This window comes from Manis pentadactyla, chromosome 9 (genome assembly GCF_030020395.1).
Source record: "Manis pentadactyla isolate mManPen7 chromosome 9, mManPen7.hap1, whole genome shotgun sequence".
In the NCBI taxonomy this organism is placed as follows: domain Eukaryota; kingdom Metazoa; phylum Chordata; class Mammalia; order Pholidota; family Manidae; genus Manis; species Manis pentadactyla.
The window spans coordinates 43,979,758-44,000,903 of record NC_080027.1 but is presented as its reverse complement, the minus strand read 5'-3'; the positions used below and the strand labels follow the sequence as shown (position 1 = coordinate 44,000,903).

General features: G+C 39.8%; 1 pseudogene; it reads right to left on the bottom strand.

Moving 5' to 3' along the window:
* Positions 1 to 1,144: 1,144 nt before the first annotated feature.
* Positions 1,145 to 1,971, bottom strand: LOC118912080 (olfactory receptor 52A1-like; annotated as a pseudogene).
* Between the last annotated feature and the right edge of the window lie 19,175 nt (positions 1,972 to 21,146).

Below are 21,146 nucleotides of genomic sequence, written 5' to 3'. Positions count from 1 at the left end.
GTTACCATGAGGTTTATATAAAAATCTTATAGCAATCTATTTTAAGTTGACAACTTTTATTACATACTAAAACTCTATACTTTTAATTCTCCCCCTGATAATTTGTTTTTGATTTCAAAATTTATACCTTCTTATATTATGCAGACTTGTAAAAATTATTGCATTTATTTTTAACATTTTCACCTTCTAGTTAAACATGATTTATGTACCACCATTACCCAGTGAATTTTATACTTTTTTGTTTTCTTGTTACTGTTTAGTGTCTTTTCATTTCAAGTTGAAGAACTCATTAGCATTTCTAATGAGGCAGCTCTAGTGTGATGAACTTCCTCAGCATTTTTGGGGGTAATTTCAAATGACTTGTCCTTGAGTTCACAGATTTTTTCTTCTGCTTGATTGAGTCTGATGCTGATGCTTTCTTTCTATTGCATTTTACATGGTATTCAGTGTATTCTTTAGTCCCACTATTTCTTTTTTGTTCTCTTTTATGATTTCTGTTTCCTTGTTGAACTTCTCATTTTGTTCTTATAGGATTTCTTCATGTTCTCTTGTAGTTCATTGAACTTTCTTAAAACAACTGTTTTGAATTCTTTGTCGGATAATTCATGGACTTATATTTCTTTGAAGAACCCTGACTTAGTTTTTTTAAAGTTCAAGAGAGGAAGATGTGAAAGTTTTTGTTTTATTACTGGAATAAAACTGCTTAAAGACAAAAGACAAGAACTGTGGGATGCAACAAAAGCAGTGGTTTAAGAGAAATCCAAAGCTTAAAATGCAAGTTATCTAAAAAATGAAAGTTTGAATATCAATAAGCTTTCTTATCAAGAAGTAAGAGAATTGTAAATTAAGCATGAACAAATTAAAAGGAAGGATATGGTAAAGATAAAATTAGAAACACAATGAATGAATGGAATTAATGTCAGTCTTAACCTGAACAGATTTTATTTCATCCTAGCTGTAATTTGTGAAATAAATGCCTTTAATGAGTTTAAGCATGTTGAAGTGAAGCCACCAGCGATGAATACACAGAGTTCAGCCTGTCTCCATATATAGGAAATAAAAGTATTCTGTTCATGAGCATAAATGTAATTAATAGATTAACAGTTATATTAACAACTAAGAAAAAAAAAACTGTGCTACATGCTTATGACTTGCCTTGTTTTTTTACACCATAGACAATGGGTTTAAGTGCAGGTGGTATAAGGGGGTAGTTGGTAGACTGAAGAATGTGGGTAGAAGGGGCAACATTTCCAAAACAGTGACTGAAGAAAGAGAAGAAAGCAAGGATATAAAACTCAACGGAAAACAAAAACATGAACTGTACACATCTTAAATGCTTTGAGCCATGCCTCCTTTTGGTGTGGATGAAAAACAGCCTGGAAAATAAGAATATAAGAAATGAAGGTAAAAATCATGTCAAATCCCAGTATTGTAAAACTCACAAAAAGACTACATATTTTATTGACTTGGATGTCTTCTGCAGCCAGCTTGACCACAGCCATGTGCTTACAGTAAGAGTGGGCAATTACAGTGGAATGGAAAAGGTGTTTGAGTAAAATTGGTAAAATGCAAGAAGCACTGGATTGCCCGGATTGCTACAACAAGCACCATACTTACTGGGATGAAAGGTGTGAGGATGAATGTGTGTCTCAAAGGATCACAGATGGCAACATAGTGGTCAAAGGCCATGGCCAAGAGAATGCCAGATGCTGTGCCCTGCAAAGCATGAGAGGATATAGAACAAGAGCCAAACCAGAAGATGCCAACACTTGGAAGCAATGTCTACACAGAGCCCTACATCAGTGACTGCCAGCAATGCCAGGAAGATGTCCATGGGCTGATGCACACTGCCTTGTGCAGGGATAATGGTCAGAAAAACGACATTTCCCATAAGAGTCACCAGGCACATGGCAAAGAAAGAAAACCCAATCCAAGCTGTACATGCTGTAGTCCTGGGATGCCAGTTTGCATTTGTCAGTGCTCTGATATGACATATTAACTGGTGCCATGGAAGTTAATGATCTCCCTTTTCACCACTGACTCTAATACCTACAGAAGGAGAATATGAATAGGAAGTGAAAAAGACACAGACCTCACTGTCATTTAGACATACTGAACATTGAAGAAATAAGTTCACTGATTGTTTGGCCAGATTATCCAGAGGTTTTTTGCTATATGTCAATATAGCAGGAGCAAACAATCTACAAAACTTTTACTAGAGCCATATATAAATGGGGCAAGTTCCAGGATTTCTGAGTTACCCTCTGTGGAAATGGAAACCAAGACTTTGAGAACACTGAACTTTTGCATTTCCCATGATCTCTAGGCTGAGTGATTTAAAACAACATCTTTAGGCTTTCCTTCTTTATTTTTCTATAGATGCCAGCCCACTTCTATTGCAAACACAAATTACCTCTGGGCATCTTGGGGACCTTGAAGAACCCCCGCATGCATTAATACATAGTCCTCTGAGAACCCTCACCCTCAAGAAACACTACTGCTGGTCTGAGGAAGGAGGTTATTTATCCCTGAGTCTGTGGTATTGGTTCTCAAATGGGGATTGATAAGAGAGAGTTTAGCTGTCTTATATTCACTCAGAACAGCATGAAAATACTGAACATATCGTTTTTTGGCAGGACATTAAGTGTAGCCTTTAGAGGAGATTTGAAGAGGGAAATCAGTTTTCAAAGGCAGCCAAGGATGGTTAGTTCTCTATGTGAATTAAGGTTCACTTATGTTCACTTATGTTTAAAGTGGATTTGTTGAGTGGAATAGAAAATGTGGAATATGGAGGCTGTTTTGTACAGAGGGGCTTATTCTTAAAAAAAATAAAAAAGAATAGAGAAACATTCCAAGAAGAATGGAAAAATAGGATAGGATATAGTCAAAAGCAGAACTTAACCATTTTAGAGACATTGTACAGGTGGATGAGCATCATTTTGTTTTCCCTCCTTAAGTTAAAGGTTATATTGTTAAGACAGACAGATTGTAGACTGTTGAAGAGGCAAAACAAAAACACACAGAAGTGAAAACTGCTAGATAACAGAAATGAAGAAAATTCCACAAAAAATTCCAAAACTAAAGAGCTTTCTCCATCTTCCTGTATATATTGATCACAGTCAAAATAAGTAGGTGATATACCAACTAGTTTGTAAATTTTCATGCAGTTAAAAAAGTAACAATATTTATAAAAATATGTTTTTAATAATTACTACTTTTCAGGCTTTGTGAATCACTAGAAATAAAATGGAGTGAGTCCAATGCATCTGAATTACATTAAATACAATTACTATGAGAAAGAATAAGGGTTTCATGATGACCCTAAACTTTTAAAATAATTTAAATACTATTATAAAGAGGATTGTCTAATTTTTTAATTGTGTAGAAGAGAAAGAAAAGGTGCAAATAGGTGACCTTCAACAGAGGCAAGAGGCCAGGAAGGAGGTTGGGGTATCCTTTGCCCCATCACAAACAGGATTAAAATGCTGTGTAAATTGATCAGATAGTTGATTTCTTGTCTTAGTCCCCAATTCTCCCTTTGTTTATGAAAAATTCTAAATACAGAGAATGTAAATGACATGGCAGTGAACAAAAATTTGATGTCTAAAGCAGGATTTAAGAAGGTCTATTTCCTCCTAAAATAACCATTGCATCCTCTTAATCACACCCTTTTCCCAAACTATAGGGATAGGTACTTACCTGGACAGAGCTGAGGGGTGATTTGGCATGTTGAATGGGCTAGTTGCTCTTTGTTTCAACCAAAATTTCCAGTAGAGGTAGATATTAATGGAGGAGTTGCTGTAAACATCATTACCTTACTGATTCCCTTAGAGTATCATTACCCTTCTGATCCCCAGGCTTCCTTCCCAGGAAGTAGTGGGTCTTAGTCCTAGAACATAGGATCAGAGATTTCTCTGAATTCTAGAAGGAAGGAATCTGTTTGGAATGAGATCAGGAAATAGCTGATCTTGAGTTACATTCAGAGAAATCTGAGTGTAAACTCATGAGGAGTAATGTCAAGAAAATACGAAAATGGAAATTTTTAAAGATGTGGAAATAAAGAGTAATTATCTTTTCCATCCTCTGTGTGGAGTAAATGGCAGAATTTCCAGAATTTATTGCCTGGCCTTAGTCCATCATATCAATAGATGTTTACTGCTGCAACCTCTGGTGGATCCCTGGCAAGGGGTGGAGAGAAAACAGCCATTCTCTCCTCCCCTCTGTTTCTGGTAAGTAATTCGTTTGGCATCTGCCAGTCACCAAGGACCGACCCATGGAGTTCCTCCCAGAAGGGGTGGGTGGGAAGTAGAGAGTGCACCTTGGATACAGGAAAACAGCACAGAGTAGGCTTTGCTAGTGGGGCCCGGGGAGAGAGGACTTGGGGAACATGTGTGCTACAGCCATGAATAATAGATGGAGCCATGCCCAGCCAATGAATCTGAGCAATCTGTGAGCAATAAAAATAGTTTCTCCTATGCTGCCAAGTCCTGGCCTACAAGTCCATGACAAATGATGGCGTTGTGGAGGTATTCCTGTGGAAGGACAGTGAATGTCCACTGCCGGCCTTCCCACATGAAGGCAAACTGTTCCTGACCTGTGCTATGTCAATAAAGAAGAACACATTAGCAAGGTCTACAACATAATGTTATGTCCCTAGTCCATGACTGCATGTGTCCATAAGGGCCGCTATAGAGGGAAAAGCAGCATGTAGAGGGGGTGTGGCTTTATTCAATTCCCTGTAATCCATGGTCATACACCAGGGGCCATCTGGTTTTTTCACTGGCCACACTGGGTAATTAAAAGGACTATGAGTGGGCTTTAGGAAGCCTGCCTTCTCCAGCTCCTGTAGAGTTCCTCCAATTTTTTGGTGCCCCCCCAGGCAATTTATATTCATCACCTGCTAAGGTATAGGCAGAGCTACAGGTGGGTGCTTAGCATATCCCCCCAGATAGGCAGGTGCTTAGCATGTTCCCGCAGAACTGCCTTTACCACAAATACCCTCAGTCTGAACTCACTTGCAGTGGTATGAAACCACAGACGCTGCAGAATATCCACCCCTAAAACATATTCAGGGATGGGAGAAATGTACACAGTATACTCCTTTGGGGGGTAAACACCCTATTCCCAATGGAATTTGGGCTTTCTTCCCTCTAATTGCCTTACCTCTAATTGCTTTTGGAAGTCTTAAAGGGACAGGGACACCAATAATAGCTGTCTATCACAGCGGGGGTCCCAGAAAACTGCTCAGGGCTACCATAAATCAGAGAACATTCAGTTCCTGTGTCTACCAGCACCAGGACACATGATACATTCAAAGGGGACTGATGAATTGCTAATTTGACATGTGGCCTCTGATCCCCACCACATCCCCCAGTGTTGGGGCCTTGACCCCACACCCCTCAGTCAAACCAGCAATGACCGATTGTCCTCCTGTTAGGGTGGGTGCCCAGGTGGTTTCTGGGTACTCTCCTCCAGGAAGTCCTATGGGAATGTGGGTCAAAAAATGGGGCTTTTTCAGGCGGAGCCAACATGGCGGCGTGAGTAGGACAGTGGGAATCTCCTCCCAAAAACATATATACTTTTGAAAATACAACAAACACAACTAGCCCTAAAAGAGAGACCAGAAGACGCAGGACAGTGGCCAGACTGCAGCTACACCAGCGAGAACCCAGCGACTGGTGAAAGGGGTAAGATACAAGCCCCGGCCCTGCGGGACACGAGCGCCCATCCCCCCAGTTCCCGGCGGGAGAAGAATAGGCAGAGCGGGAGGGAGACGGAGCCCAGGACTGCCGAACACCCAGCCCCAGCCATCCGGGCCAGAGCGCAGACACAGTACGTGCCCAGGGGGCCCTGGATACTGGGGAAACAGGGAGTAAGACCTCTGAGTGGGTGCCGAAGCTGATGCCCCTGTGACAAAGAAAAGCGGGGGCTTTTTGAAAGTCTTAAAGGGACAGGGACTTAACAGCTTGACGGAAACAACCCAGGTCACAGTACAGCAGCTGGAAATTACAGGGAAAACCGGGTGCACTAACCCCCTGGGCAACAGCTCTGAGACCCCTCACGGAGGCAAACAGTCAAGCAGCCCCCCCATCCATTACCCCACCGGGCGCTGCGAAAGCAGAGAAGCAGCCTGAGACAAATTCCGCCCACAGAAAGGGAAATTTCTCCCTTCCGGCCAGACAAGACACAAAGACCCACTCTACACGCAATTACCCAACACAAGCCACTAGGGGTCGCAGTTGTCCCAGTAAAGAAAGGCCAGCAGCAAGTGAAAATTTTGGCCCTCCCAGCTGACAGTCAATAGCACCTGTCAACATGAAAAGGCAAAAAAATATGATTCAGACAAGACTAACCCAGACAGCTTTGGCATCTGCTACATCTTCCCCTGAGAAGGAATCTGGGGAGATAGATTTAGCCAGTCTTCCTGAAAAAGAATTCAAAACAAAAGACATAACCATGCTGATGGACTTGCAGAGAAATATGCAAGAACTAAGGAAGGAGAATTCAGAAATAAAACAAGCTCTGGAAGGACTTCAAAACAGAATGGACGAGATGCAAGAAACCATTAATGGACTAGAAAACAGAACAGGAACACAGAGAAGCTGATGCAGAGAGAGATAAAAGGATCTCCAGGAATGAAAGAATTTTAAGAGAGCTGAGTGACCAAACAAAAAGGAACAATATATGAATCATAGGTATTCCAGAAGAAGTAGAGAGAGAAGAGGGGATAGAAAATGTCTTTGAAGAAATAATTGCTGAAAATTTCCCCAAACTAGGGGAAGAAATGGCCTCTCAGACCACAGAGGTACACAGAACTCCCATGACAAGGGATCTAAGGAGGGCAACACCAAGACACATAATAATTAAAATGGCAAAGATCAAAGACAAGGACAAAGTATTACAAGCAGCCAGAGAGAAAAAAAAGGTTACCTACAAAGGAAAACCCATCAGGCTATCATCAGACTTCTCAACAGAAACCCTACAGGCCAGAAGAGAATGGCATGATATACTTAATGCAATGAAACAGAAGGGCCTCGAACCAAGACTACTGTATCCAGCACGAATATCATTTAAATATGAAGGAGGGATTAAACAATTCCCAGAAGCAAAAGTTGAGGGAATTTGCCTCCCACAAACCACCTCTACAGGGCATCCTACAGGGACTGCTCTAGATGGGAGCACTCCTAAAAAGAGCACACAACAAAACACCCAACATATGAAGAAGGGAGGAGGAGGAATAAGAAGGGAGAGAAATAAAGAATCATCAGACTGTGTTTATAATAGCTCAACAAGCGAGTTAAGTTAGACAGTAAGATAGTAAAGAAGCTAACCCTAAACCTTTGGTAACCACAAACTTAAAGCCTGCAATGGCAATAAATTCATACCTTTCAATAATCACCCTAAATGTAAATGGACTGAATGCACCAATCAAAAGACACAGAGTAATAGAATGGATAAAAAAGCAAGATCCATCCATATGCTGCTTACAAGAGACTCACCTCAAACCCAAAGACGCGCACAGACTTAAAGTCAAGGGATGGAAAAAGATATTTCAAGCAAACAACAGAGAGAAGAAAGCAGGTGTTGCAATTCTGGTATCAGACAAAACAGACTTCAAAATAAAGAAAGTAACAAAAGACAAAGAAGGACATTACATAATGATAAAGGGCTCAGTCCATCAAGAGGATATAACCATTAAAAATATATATGCACCCAATACAGGAGCACCAACATACCTGAAACAAATATTAATAGAACTAAATGAGGAAATAGAATGCAATGCATTCATTCTAGGAGACTTCAACACACCACTCACTCCAAAGGACAGATCCACCAGACAGAAAATAAGTAAGGACACAGAGGCACTGAACAACACATTAGAACAGATGGACCTAATAGACATCTACAGAACTCTACATCCAAAAGCAAAAGGATACACATTCTTCTCAAGTGCACATGGAACATTCTCCAGAATAGACCACATACTAGGACACAAAAAGAGCCTCAGTAAATTCCAAAAGATTGAAACCCTACCAACCAACTTTTCAGACCACAAAGGCATTAAACTAGAAATAAACTGTAAAAAGAAAGCAAAGAGGCTCACAAACACATGGAGGCTTAACAACACGCTCCTAAATAATCAATGGATCAATGACCAAAAAAAAATGGAGATCCAGCAATATATGGAAACAAATGACAACAACAACACTAAGCCCCAACTTCTGTGGGACACAGCAAAAGCAGTCTTAAGAGGAAAGTATATAGCAATCCAAGCATATTTTAAAAAGGAAGAGCAATCCCAAATGAACGGTCTAATGTCACAACTATCGAAATTGGAAAAAGAAGAACAAATGAGGCCTAAGGTCAGCAGAAGGAGGGACATAATAAAGATCAGAGAAGAAATAAATAAAATTGAGAAGAATAAAACAATAGCAAAAATCAATGAAACCAAGAGCTGGTTCTTCGAGAAAATAAACAAAATAGATAAGCCTCTAGCCAGACTTATTAAGAGGAAAAGAGAGTCAACACAAATCAACAGTACCAGAAATGAGAAAGGAAAAATCACGACGGACCCCGTAGAAATACAAAGAATTGTTAGAGACTACTATGAAAACCTATATGCTAACAAGCTGGGAAACCTAGGAGAAATGGACAACTTCCTAGAAAAATACAACCTTCCAAGACTGACCCAAAAAGAAACAGAAAATCTAAACAGACCAATTACAAGCAACGAAATTAAAGCGGTAATCAAAAAACTACCAAAGAACAAAACCCCCGGGCCAGATGGATTTACCTCGGAATTTTATCAGACATACAGGGAAGACATAATACCCATTCTCCTTAAAGTTTTTAAGAAATAGAAGAGGAGGGGATACTCCCAAACTCATTCTATGAAGCTAACATCACCCTAATACCAAAACCATTCAAAGACACCACCAAAAAAGAAAACTACAGACCAATATCCCTGATGAACGTAGACGCAAAAATACTCAACAAAATTTTAGCAAACCGAATTCAAAAATACATCAAAACCATCGTACACCATGACCAAGTGGGATTCATCCCAGGGATGCAAGGATGGCACAACATTCGAAAGTCCATCAACATCATCCACCACATCAACAAAAAGAAAGACAAAAACCACATGATCATCTCCACAGATGCTGAAAAAGCATTTGACAAAGTTCAACATCCATTCATGATAAAAACTCTCAGCAAAATGGGAATAGAGGGCAAGTACCTCAACATAATAAAGGCCATCTATGAAAAACCCACAGCCAACATTATATTGAATAGCGAGAAGCTGAAAGCATTTCCGCTGAGATCGGGAACTAGACAGGGATGCCCACTCTCCCCACTGTTATTTAACATAGTACTGGAGGTCCTAGCCACGGCAATCAGACAAAACAAAAAAATACAAGGAATCCAGATTGGCAAAGAAGAAGTCAAACTGTCACTATTTGCAGATGACATGATACTGTACATAAAAAACCCTAAAGACTCCACCCCAGAACTACTAGAACTGATATCGGAATACAGCAAAGTTGCAGGATACAAAATCAACACACAGAAATCTGTGGCTTTCCTATATACCAACAATGAACCAACAGAAAGAGAAATCAGGAAAACAACTCCATTCACAATTGCATCAAAAAAAATAAAATACCTAGGAATAAACCTAACCAAAGAAGTGAAAGACTTATATTCTGAAAACTACAAGTCACTCTTAAAAGAAATTAAAGGGGACACTAACAGATGGAAACGCATCCCATGCTCATGGCTAGGAAGAATTAATATCGTCAAAATGGCCATCCTGCCCAAGGCAATATACAGATTTGATGCAATCCCTATGAAACTACCAGCACCATTCTTCAATGAACTGGAACAAATAATTCAAAAATTCATATGGAACCACCAAAGACCCCGAATAGCCAAAGCAATCCTGAGAAAGAAGAATAAAGTAGGGGGGATCTCACTCCCCAACTTCAAGCTCTATTATAAAGCCATAGTTATCAAGACAATTTGGTACTGGCACAAGAACAGAGCCACAGACCAATGGAACAGACTAGACAATCCAGACATTAACCCAGACATATATGGCCAATTAATATTTGATAAATGAGCCATGGACATACAATGGCGAAATGACAGTCTCTTCAACAGATGGTGCTGGCAAAACTGGACAGCTACATGTAGGAGAATGAAACTGGACCATTGTCTAACCCCATATACAAAAGTAAACTCAAAATGGATCAAACACCTGAATGTAAGTCACGAAACCATTAAACTCTTGGAAGAAAACATAGGCACGAACCTCTTAGACATAAACATGAGTGATCTTTTCTTGAACATATCTCCCCGGGCAAGGAAAACAACAGCAAAAATGAACAAGTGGGACTATATTAAGCTGAAAAGCTTCTGCACAGCAAAAGCTACCATCAATAGAACAAAAAGGAACCCTACAGTATGGGAGAATATATTTGAAAATGACACATCCGATAAAGGCTTGACGTCCAGAATATATAAAGAGCTCACACACCTCAACAAACAAAAAACAAATAACCCAATTAAAAAATGGGCAAAGGAACTGAACAGACGGTTCTCCAAAAAAGAAATACAGATGGCCAACAGACACATGAAAAGATGCTCCACATCGCTAATTATCAGAGAAATGCAAATTAAAACTACAATGAGGTATCACCTCACACCAGTAAGGATGGCTGCCATCCAAAAGACAAACAACAACAAATGTTGGCGAGGCTGTGGAGAAAGGGGAACCATCCTACACTACTGGTGGGAATGTAAACTTGTTCACCCATTGTGGAAAGCAGTATGGAGGTACATCAAAATGCTCAAAACAGACATACCATTTGACCCAGGAATTGCACTCCTAGGAATTTACCCTAAGAATGCAGCAATTAAGTATGAGAAAGACCAGTGTACCCCTATGTTTATCGCAACACTATTTACAATAGCCAAGAATTGGAAGCAACCTAAATGTCCATCGGTAGATGAATGGATAAAGAAGATGTGTTACATATACACAATGGAATACTACTCAGCCATAAGAAAAGGGCAAATCCAACCATTTGCAGCAACATGGATGGAGCTGGAGGGTATTATGCTCAGTGAAACAAGCCAAGCAGAGAAAGAGAAATACCAAATGATTTCACTCATCTGTGGAATATAAGAACAAAGGAAAAACTGAAGGAACAAAACAGCAGCAGAATCACAGAACACAAGAATGGACTAACAGGTACCAAAGGGAAAGGGACTGGGGAGGATGGGTGGGTAGGGAGGGAGAAGGGGGGGCAGTAAAAGAGGGGTATTAAGATTAGCATCCATAGCGGGGTGGGAGAAAGGGGAGGGCTGTACAACACAGAGAAGACAAGTAGTGATTCTACAACAGTTTGCTACGCTGATGGACAGTGACTGTGGAGGAGTATAGGGGGGGGGACCTGGTATAGGGGAGAGCCTAGTGGACAAGGTATTCGTCATGTAAGTGTAGATTAATGATTAAAAAAAAAAAAAAAAAGCAGTTCCTATGTGGTGACCTCTAATGAGTTCTACACAATGATATAAAGGGCATATAAAAGTGTAGGCATAGGGTCTGTTTGTGTTTATACAGAAGATCAAAGCCTAATTTGGCAACCCCAAAAATGAACTACGATACGATATGAAAAAGAACTTCCAACATCAGCCCTCTCGGGAAGACTCATGACAGAAGATGATCAGCAAAAAAAAAAAAAACTCCAACAAAGATCCACGCACTGTCACAGGTGTAGATGCACTCATCCCACCAGTTCCTGGACTTGCCATGGTAATGATGAAGGAGATGTCTAAGCTGGCCTGTGCATACAGTAAAACAAAAATTGGACTGGATCTATACTGTTGGAACTCAGCCGGGAGTTGGGAGAAGTGCAAATTGTAGTACTCCAAAATCTTACAACCACAGACTATTTATCGTGAAAAGAACATATGGAATATGAACAGTCCCCAGGAATGGGTTGTTCTAGTTTATCTGAATTCTCTCAGACTGTTTTAGTTCAGTCGGACAATATCCACCATATCATAGATAAGTTTTCACAAATGCCTAGGGTGCCTGGCTGGTTTTCTTGGTTTCACTGGAGATGGCTGGTAATTACAGGTATGCTTTGGTTAGGTAACTATATTCCTATTGTGTTAATGTGTGTGCACAATTTAATTAGTAGTTTAAAACCTATACATGCTGAAGTTACTCTACAAGAAGATATGTCAAAGAAATAATCAATCTTCCCAGGTTTTCTTCTGCCTGCTACTTCTATAGCTTTTCTTCTTCCTACCTAATCACAACCTTTAAATAGAACTCGTGCCACATGTCGAATTTACCGAGTATCATAATTCTTCCAAGTGGTAAAGACACCTCAAGACAAATGCTGGGCATAGAAGCCACAGGGTATGAATATGCAGAGAAGTAAAAGGCTGGCCTTTTCAAGCAATAAGGCTTCTCTCTCACTTACCAACTTAACATTTCCCTGTATGGCCCCGGAAGATGACTGGTTAGCCAGAGACGGGTAAGATTCCTCAAGGGAGGAACAACCTAAGACAGGCACAGTCGCAGGGGGCCATCTGGTGAGAAAATGGGGAGCAGCAGAGGTTAGGCTTAGAACCTCCCCCCTCATGTTCTGAGAGAAATCTTCTGCATACATGGATGTTTATTGCCCTCGTCTAGCTCGGATTGACACATAGTCTACAGGCACACACCTGATCATCTACATTTGCTCTCTTACAACACTAAACTCTGTTTTCTACCTTTATCTCGTATCTACCTACTTCAGCATTTTATTAAAAATAATAATAATAGAGAAATGTGGTATCCACATATAAATCAAGTTTAAAAACCAAATGAATATTCATATTTGAACTGACTGTGTATAGTTCATAATGCATGAACAAAACCGAAAGCTTCTGTGATGACTGCCCTTGCACTGTTCACCATGTAACTTATTCACTATGTGGGAATTTGTGCTCCATGTAAGAATTTGTTCGTTATGCATCAGAAGATTGAAGACTGACGAAAATTAGGCTTGAGGTGGATTAATGATTGTGCATTGAGTATTGAACCCCCTATACAGAAATTTATTGTGGTTAACAACTATTTGATCAATAAATATGAGAGATGCCCTCACAAAATATATATATACATATATATATATATAAACACACTTCCAATTGTAAAATAAATAAGTAACCGGGATGTAATATATAGCATAAGGAATATAGTCAAAATATTGTAACAACCTGGTATGGTGATACCTGGTACCTAGAATTATCATGTATATAAATGTTGAATCACTGTGTTGTACACCTGAAACTAATGTAATGCAATACTGTTGTCAACTACCCTTCAATAAAAAATAAAAAATAAAAAAAATCAAAAAAATCAAAAAAAAAAAAAAATGGGGCTTTGAGGCAGAGCCAAGATGGCGGCATGAGTAGAGCAGCAGCAATATCCTCCCAAAACCACATATATCTGTGAAAATATAACAAAGACAACTCTTCCTAGAATAAAGACCAGAGGACAGAGGACAACACCCAGACCACATCCACACCTGTGAGAACCCAGCACGTCGCGAAGGGGGTAAGATACAAGCCCCTGCCTGGTGGGACCCGAGCGCCCCTCCCCCCAGCTCCCAGCAGGAGGAGAGGAGGCAGAGCGGGAGGGAGAGGGAGCCCAGTACTGCCGAACACCCAGCCCCAGCCTTCTGGGCCAGAGCGCAGACACAGTGCGTGCACGGAGGGCCCTGGTTACTAGGGAAACAGGGCAGCCAGAATGGTGAGTGGGTACCGGAGGCCAGCAAAGGAGGACATAAGAAAAGCGAGCAACCATTTTTTTTTTCTTGTTTTGTTAAAGTGAGTGCTTTTGGACGTCTTAAAGGGACAGGGACACCAATAATAGGGAAACAGGGCAGCATGACCAGTGAGTGGGTATCAGAGGCTGGTGCCAGAGAACAAAAGAAAAGAGAGCGGCCATTTTCTTTTTTGTTGTTGTTGTTGTTGCTTTGTTTTGGTGAGCACTTATTGGAAGTCTTAAAGAGATAGGGACCCCAATACTAGGGAAACAGGGCAGCAAGACCGGTGAGCGAGTGCCTGAGGCTGGCGCCAGAGAACAAAGAAAAGCAAGCAGGCATTTTTTAATTTTTTATTTCATTATTTTTTTAATTTTCTTTATTTTCCTTTTTTTGTTGTTTTCGTTTTTGCTTTTTTTGTGTGTGGTCATTGGTTTGTTTTGGTGGGTGCTTTTTGGAAGTCTTAAAGGGGCAGGATGGGACACTTAGTCCAGAGGTAGGGAATCCAGGGATCTCTTGGCACTCTAATACCCTGGGCTGCAGGGAGCAGGGAGGCCCCTTACAGAGATAAATAGCCTCCCGGCCGCTCCCTCTCCAACGCAACTCCACCACTTTGGAGTAGCAACCCGAGCCAGGCCACGCCCACAGCAACAGCGGAGATAAACTCCATAGCCACCAGGCAGGAAGCAGAAGCCCTGTCTACGTGCAGTTAACCAGCACAAGCCACTAGAGGTCGTTGTTCTCCCAGGAGAGGAGGGCCACAAACCAACAAGAAGGGAAGATCTTCCAGCCGTCATTCGTCCCAGTTGTCACTCGTCCCAGCTATGCAAACTATTCCTATCACCAAGAAAAGACAAAATTACAGGCCAACCAAGATCACAGAGACACCAGAGAAGGAGACAGACCTAACCAGTCTTCCTGACAAAGAATTCAAAATAAAAATCAAAAACGTACTGAAAGAGATGCAGAGAAATACTCAAGAGAAATGGGATGAAAGATCACAAAAGCCAGAAAGGAGATTACAGAAATGAAACAAACTCTGAAAGGATTTATAAGCAGAATAGATAAGATTCAAGAGGCCATTGATGGAATTGAAACCAGAGAACAGGAACGCATAGAAGCTGACACAGAGAGAGATGAAAGGATCTCCAGGAATGAAACAACAGTAAGAGAACTGTGTGACCAATCCAAAAGGAACAATAAACGTATTATAGGGGTAACAGAAGAAGAAGAGAGAGGAAAAGGGATGGAAAGTATCTTGGAAGAAATAATTGCTGAAAACTTCCCCACACTGGGGGAGGAAGTAATCAAACAGACCACGGAAATACACAGAACCCCCAACAGAAAGGATCCAAGGAGGACAACACCAAGACACATAATAATTAAAATGGCAAAGATCAAGGACAAGGAAAGAGTTTTAAAGGCAGCTAGAGAGAAAAAGGTCACCTATAAAGGAAAACCCATCAGGCTAACATCAGACTTCTCGAAAGAAACCCTACAGGCCAGAAGAGAATGGCATGATATATTTAATGCAATGAAACAGAAGGGCCTTGAACCAAGGATACTGTATCCAGCACGATTATCATTTAAATATGATGGTGGGATTAAACAATTCCCAGACAAACAAAAGCTGAGGGAATTTGCTTCCCACAAACCACATCTACAGGACATCTTTCAAGGACTACTCTAGATGGGAACACTCCTAGAAAGAGCACAGAACAAAACACCAAACATATGAAGAATGGAGGAGGAGGAATAAGAAGGGAGAGAAGAAAAGAATCTCCAGACAGTGTATATAACAGCTCAATAAGCGAGCTAAGTTAGGCAGTAAGATACTAAAGAGGCTAAACTTGAACCTTTAGGAACCACGAATTTAAAGCCTGCAGTGGCAATAAGTACATATATTTCAATAGTCAGACTAAATGTTAATGGGTTGAATGCACCAATCAAAAGACACAGAGTAATAGAATGGATAAAAAAGCAAGACCCATCTATATGCTGCTTACAAGAAACTCACCTCAAACCCAAAGACATGCACAGACTAAAAGTCAAGGGATGGTAAAACATATTTCAGGCAAACAACAGCGAGAAGAAAGCAGGGGTTGCAATACTAATATCAGACAAAATAGACTTCAAAACAAAGAAAGTAACAAGAGATAAAGAAGGACACTACATAATGATAAAGGGCGCAGTCCAACAAGAGGATATAACCATTCTAAATATATATGCACCCAACACAGGAGCACCAGCATATGTGAAACAAATACTAACAGAACTAAAGGGGGAAATAGACTGCAATGCATTCATTCTAGGAGACTTCAACACACCACTCACCCCAAAGGATAGATCCACCGGGCAGAAAATAAGTAAGGACACGGAAGCACTGAACAACACAGTAGAGCAGATGGACCTAATAGACATCTATAGAACTCTACATCCAAAAGCAACAGGATATACATTCTTCTCAAGTGCACATGGAACATTCTCCAGAATAGACCACATACTAGCCACCAAAAAGAGCCTCAGTAAATTCCAAATTATTGAAAATCTACCAACCAATTTTTCAGACCAAAAATTATATAACTAGAAATAAATTCTACAAAGAAAACAAAAAGGCTCACAAACACATGGAGGCTTAACAACATGCTCCTAAATAATCAATGGATCAATGAACAAATTAAAATGGAGATAAATGAATATATAGAAACAAATAACAACAATAACACAAAGCACCCAACTTCGGTGGGACACAGCGAAAGCAGTCTTAAAAGGAAAGTATATAGCGATCCAGGCACACTTGAAGAAGCAAGAACAATCTCAAATGAATAGTCTAACATCACAATTATTGAAATTGGAAAAAGAAGAACAAATGAGGCCTAAAGTGAGCAGAAGGAGGGACATAATAAAGATCAGAGAAGAAATAAACAAAATTGAGAAGAATAAAACAATAGAAAAAATCAATGAAGCCAAGAGCTGGTTCTTTGAGAAAATAAACAAAATAGATAAGCCTCTAGCCAAACATTAAGAGAAAAAGAGAATCAACACAAATCAACAGAATCAGAAATGAGAACGGAAAAATCACAACAGACTCCACAGAAATACAAAGAAGTATTAAAGACTATTATGAAAACCTATATGCCAACAAGGTGAAAAACCTAGAAGAAATGGACAACTTCCTAGAAAAATATAACCTTCCAAGACTGAGCAAGGAAGAATCACAAAAGTTAAACAAAACAATTACTAGCAAAGAAATTGAAACAGTAATAAAAAAACTACCCACGAGCATAAAACCTGGGCCAGATGGACTTACCTCGCAATTTTATCAGACACACAGAGAAGACATAATACCCATTCTCCTTAAAGTTTTCCAAAAAATAGAAGAGGAGGAAATACTCCCAAACTCATTCTATGAAGCCAACATGACCCTAATACCAAAAGCAGGCAAAGACCCCACCAAAAAAGAAAATTACAGACCAATGTCCCGGATGAATGTAGATGGAAAAATACTTAATAAAATAATAGCAAACCGAATTCAAAAGTATATCAAAAGGATCATACACCATGACCAAGTGGGATTCATCCCAGGAATGCAAGAATGGTACAACATTCGAAAATCCATCAACATCATCCACCACATCAACATAAAGACAAAAACCACATGATCATCTCCATAGATGCTGAAAAAGCATTTGACAAAATTCAACATCCATTCATGATAAAAACTCTCAACAAAATGGGAATAGAGGGCAAGTACCTCAAAATAATAAAGGCCATATATCATAAATCCACTGCTAACATTATACTGAACAGCGAGAAGCTGAAAGCTTTTCCCCTGAGATGGGGAACTAGACAGGGATGCCCACTCTCCCCACTGCTATTTAACATAGTACTGGAGGTCCTAGCCACGGCAATCAGACAAAACAAAGAAATACAAGGAATCCAAATTGGTAAAGAAGAAGTTAAACTGTCACTATTTGCAGATGACATGATATTGTACATAAAAAACCCTAAAGACTCCACCCCAAAACTACTAGAACTGATATCGGAATACAGCAAGGTTGCAGGATACAAAATTAACACACAGAAATCTGTAGCTTTCCTATACACTAACAATGAACCAATAGAAAGAGAAATCAGGAAAACAATTACATTCACAATTGCATCAAAAAGAATAAAATACCTAGGAATAAATCTAACCAAAGAAGTGAATGATCTGTACTCTAAAAACTACAAGTCACTCTTAAGAGAAATTAAAGGGGACACTAACAAATGGAAACTCATCCCATGCTCATGGCTAGGAAGAATTAACATTGTCAAAATGGCCATCCTGCCCAAAGCAATATACAGATTTGATGCAATCCCTATCAAATTACCAGCAACATTCTTCAATGAACTGGAACAAATAATTCAAAAATTCATATGGAAACAGCAAAGACCCCAAATCGCCAAAGCAATCCTCAGAAAGAAGAATAAAGTAGGGGGGATCTCACTCCCCAATTTCAAATTCTACTATAAAGCCATAGTAATCAAGACAGTTTGGCACTGACACAAGAACAGAGCCACAGACCAGTGGAACAGACTAGAGTCTATAGACATTAACCCACACATATATGGTCAATTAATATTTGATAAAGGAGCCATGGACATACAATGGCGAAATGACTGTCTCTTCAACAGGTGGTGCTGGCAAAACTGGACAGCTACCTGTAGGGGAATGAAACTGGACCATTTTCTAACCCCATACACAAAAGTAAATTCAAAATGGATCAAAGACCTGAATGTAAGTCATAAAACCATTAAACTCGTGGAAAAAAACATAGGCAAAAACCTTTTAGACATAAACATGAGTGACCTCTTCTTGAAAATATCTCCCCGGGCAAGGAAAACAACAGCAAAAATGAAAAAGTGGGACTATATTAAGCTGAAAACCTTCTGTACAGCAAAAGACACCATCAATAGAACAAAAAGGTACCCTACAGTATGGGAGAATATATTTGTAAATGACAGATCCGATAAAGGCTTGATGTCCAAAATCTATAAAGAGGTCACATGCCTCAACAAACAAAAATCAAATAACCCAATTAAAAAATGGGCAGAGGAACTGAACAGACAGTTCTCCAAAAAAGAAATACAGATGGCCAACAGACACAAGAAAAGATGCTCCACATCACTAATTATCAGAAAAATGCAAATTAAAACTACAATATGGTATCACCTCACACCAGTAAGGATGGCTGCCATCCAAAAGACAAACAACAACAAATGTCGGCGAGGCTGTGGAGAAAGGGGAACCCTCCTATACTGCTGGTGGGAATGTAAACTAGTTCAACCATTGTGGAAAGCAGTATGGAGGTTCATCAAAATGCTCAAAACAGACCTACCATTTGACCCAGGAATTGCACTACTAGGAATTTACCCTAAGAACGCAGCAATCAAGTTTGAGAAAGACAGATGCACCCCTATGTTTATCACAGCACTATTTACAATAGCCAAGAATTGGAAACAACCTAAATGTCCATTGGTAGATGAATGGATAAAGAAGATGTGGAACATATACTCAATGGAATACTACTCAGCCATAAGAAGAGGGCAAATCCAATCATTTGCAGCAACACGGATGGAGCTGCAGTGTATTATGCTCAGTGAAATAAACCAAACGGAGAAAGAGAAATACCAAATGATTTCACTCATTTGTGGAAAATAAGAACAAAGGAAAAACTGAAGGAACAAAACAGCAGCGGAATCACAGAACCCAAGAATGGACTAACAGGTACCAAAGGGTAAGGGACTGGGGAGGATGGGTGGGTAGAGAGGGATAAGGGGGGGAAGAAGAGGGGTATTAAGATTAGCATGCATTTGGTGGTGGGAGAAAGGGGAGGGCTGTACAACACAAAGAAGACAAGTAGTGATTCTACAACATTTAGCTATGAACAGTTTAGATATGAACAACATTTAGATATGAACAGTTACTGTAAAGGGGTTTATAGCGGGAACCTGGTATAGGGGAGAGTCCAGTAAACATAATATTCTTCATGTAAGTGTAGATTAAAGATAACAAAAAAAATAAGAAAGAAAGAAAAGGGCAATTACTCCATGATAGGATAACACTAACTGTATATCAATGATTAATGCATGCTTTAAATATCCTTAATTTTGATCACTTAAAGGGTGTCAGATGATCGGCTATGGAGGTACACTTTTCTGATAATATTCCTTTCTCTTAAAAAAAAAAAAAAAGCAGTTCCTGTGTGGTGACCTCCAATGAGTTCTACACAATGGTATAAAAGGCAGATCAAAGTGTGGGCATAGGGTCTGTTTGTGTTTATACAGAAGACCAAAGCCTAATTTGGCTATCCAGAAAATGAACTAAGATATGATATGAAGAAGAACCTCCAACATCAGCACTCTCTGGAAGAGTCATACTAGAAGATGATCATCAAAAAACCCCAACGAAGGTCCAGGCGATGCTGCAGTTGTAGCTGCATTCATCCCACTGGTTCCTGGACTTGCCATTGGAATGAAGAAGGAGATATCTAAGCTGGCCTGTGCATACAGTAAAACAACAAATTTGACTGGATCTACACTGTTGGAACTCAACCAAGAATTAGGAGACGTGCAAGTTGTACCACTCCAAAATCTTACAACTACAGACTATCTACTGATAAAAGAACATATGGGATGTGAACAGTTCCCAGGAATGGGCTGTTTTAATTTGTCTGATTTCTCTCAGACTGTTCAAGTACAGTTGGACAATATCCATCATATCATAGACAAATTTTCACAAATGCCTAAGGTGCCTAACTGGTTTTCTTGGCTTCACTGGAGATTACTGGTAATTATAGATCTGTTTTGGTTTTGTAACTGTATTCCTATTATGTTAATGTGTGTGCACAATTTAATTAGTAGTTTAAAACCTATACATGCTGAAGTTACTCTACAAGAAGATATGTCAAAGAAATAATCAATCTCCCCATGTTTTCTTCCATCTGCTACCTCTATAGCTTTTCTTCCTTCCTAATTACAACCCTTAAATAGAATTCGTGCCTCATATCGAATTTACCGAGTATCATAATTCTTCCAAGTGGTAAAGATACCTCAAGACAAATGCTGGGCATAGAAGCCACAGGGCATAAATATGCAAAGAAGTAAAAAGCTACCCTTTTCAAACAATATTGCTTCTCTCTCACTTAACAACTTTACATTTCCCTGTACGGCCCCGGAAGATGACTGGTTAGCCAGAGATGGGTAAGATTCCTCAAGGGAGGAACAACCTAAGATAGGCACAGTCGCAGAGGGGCCATCAGGTGAGAAATTGGG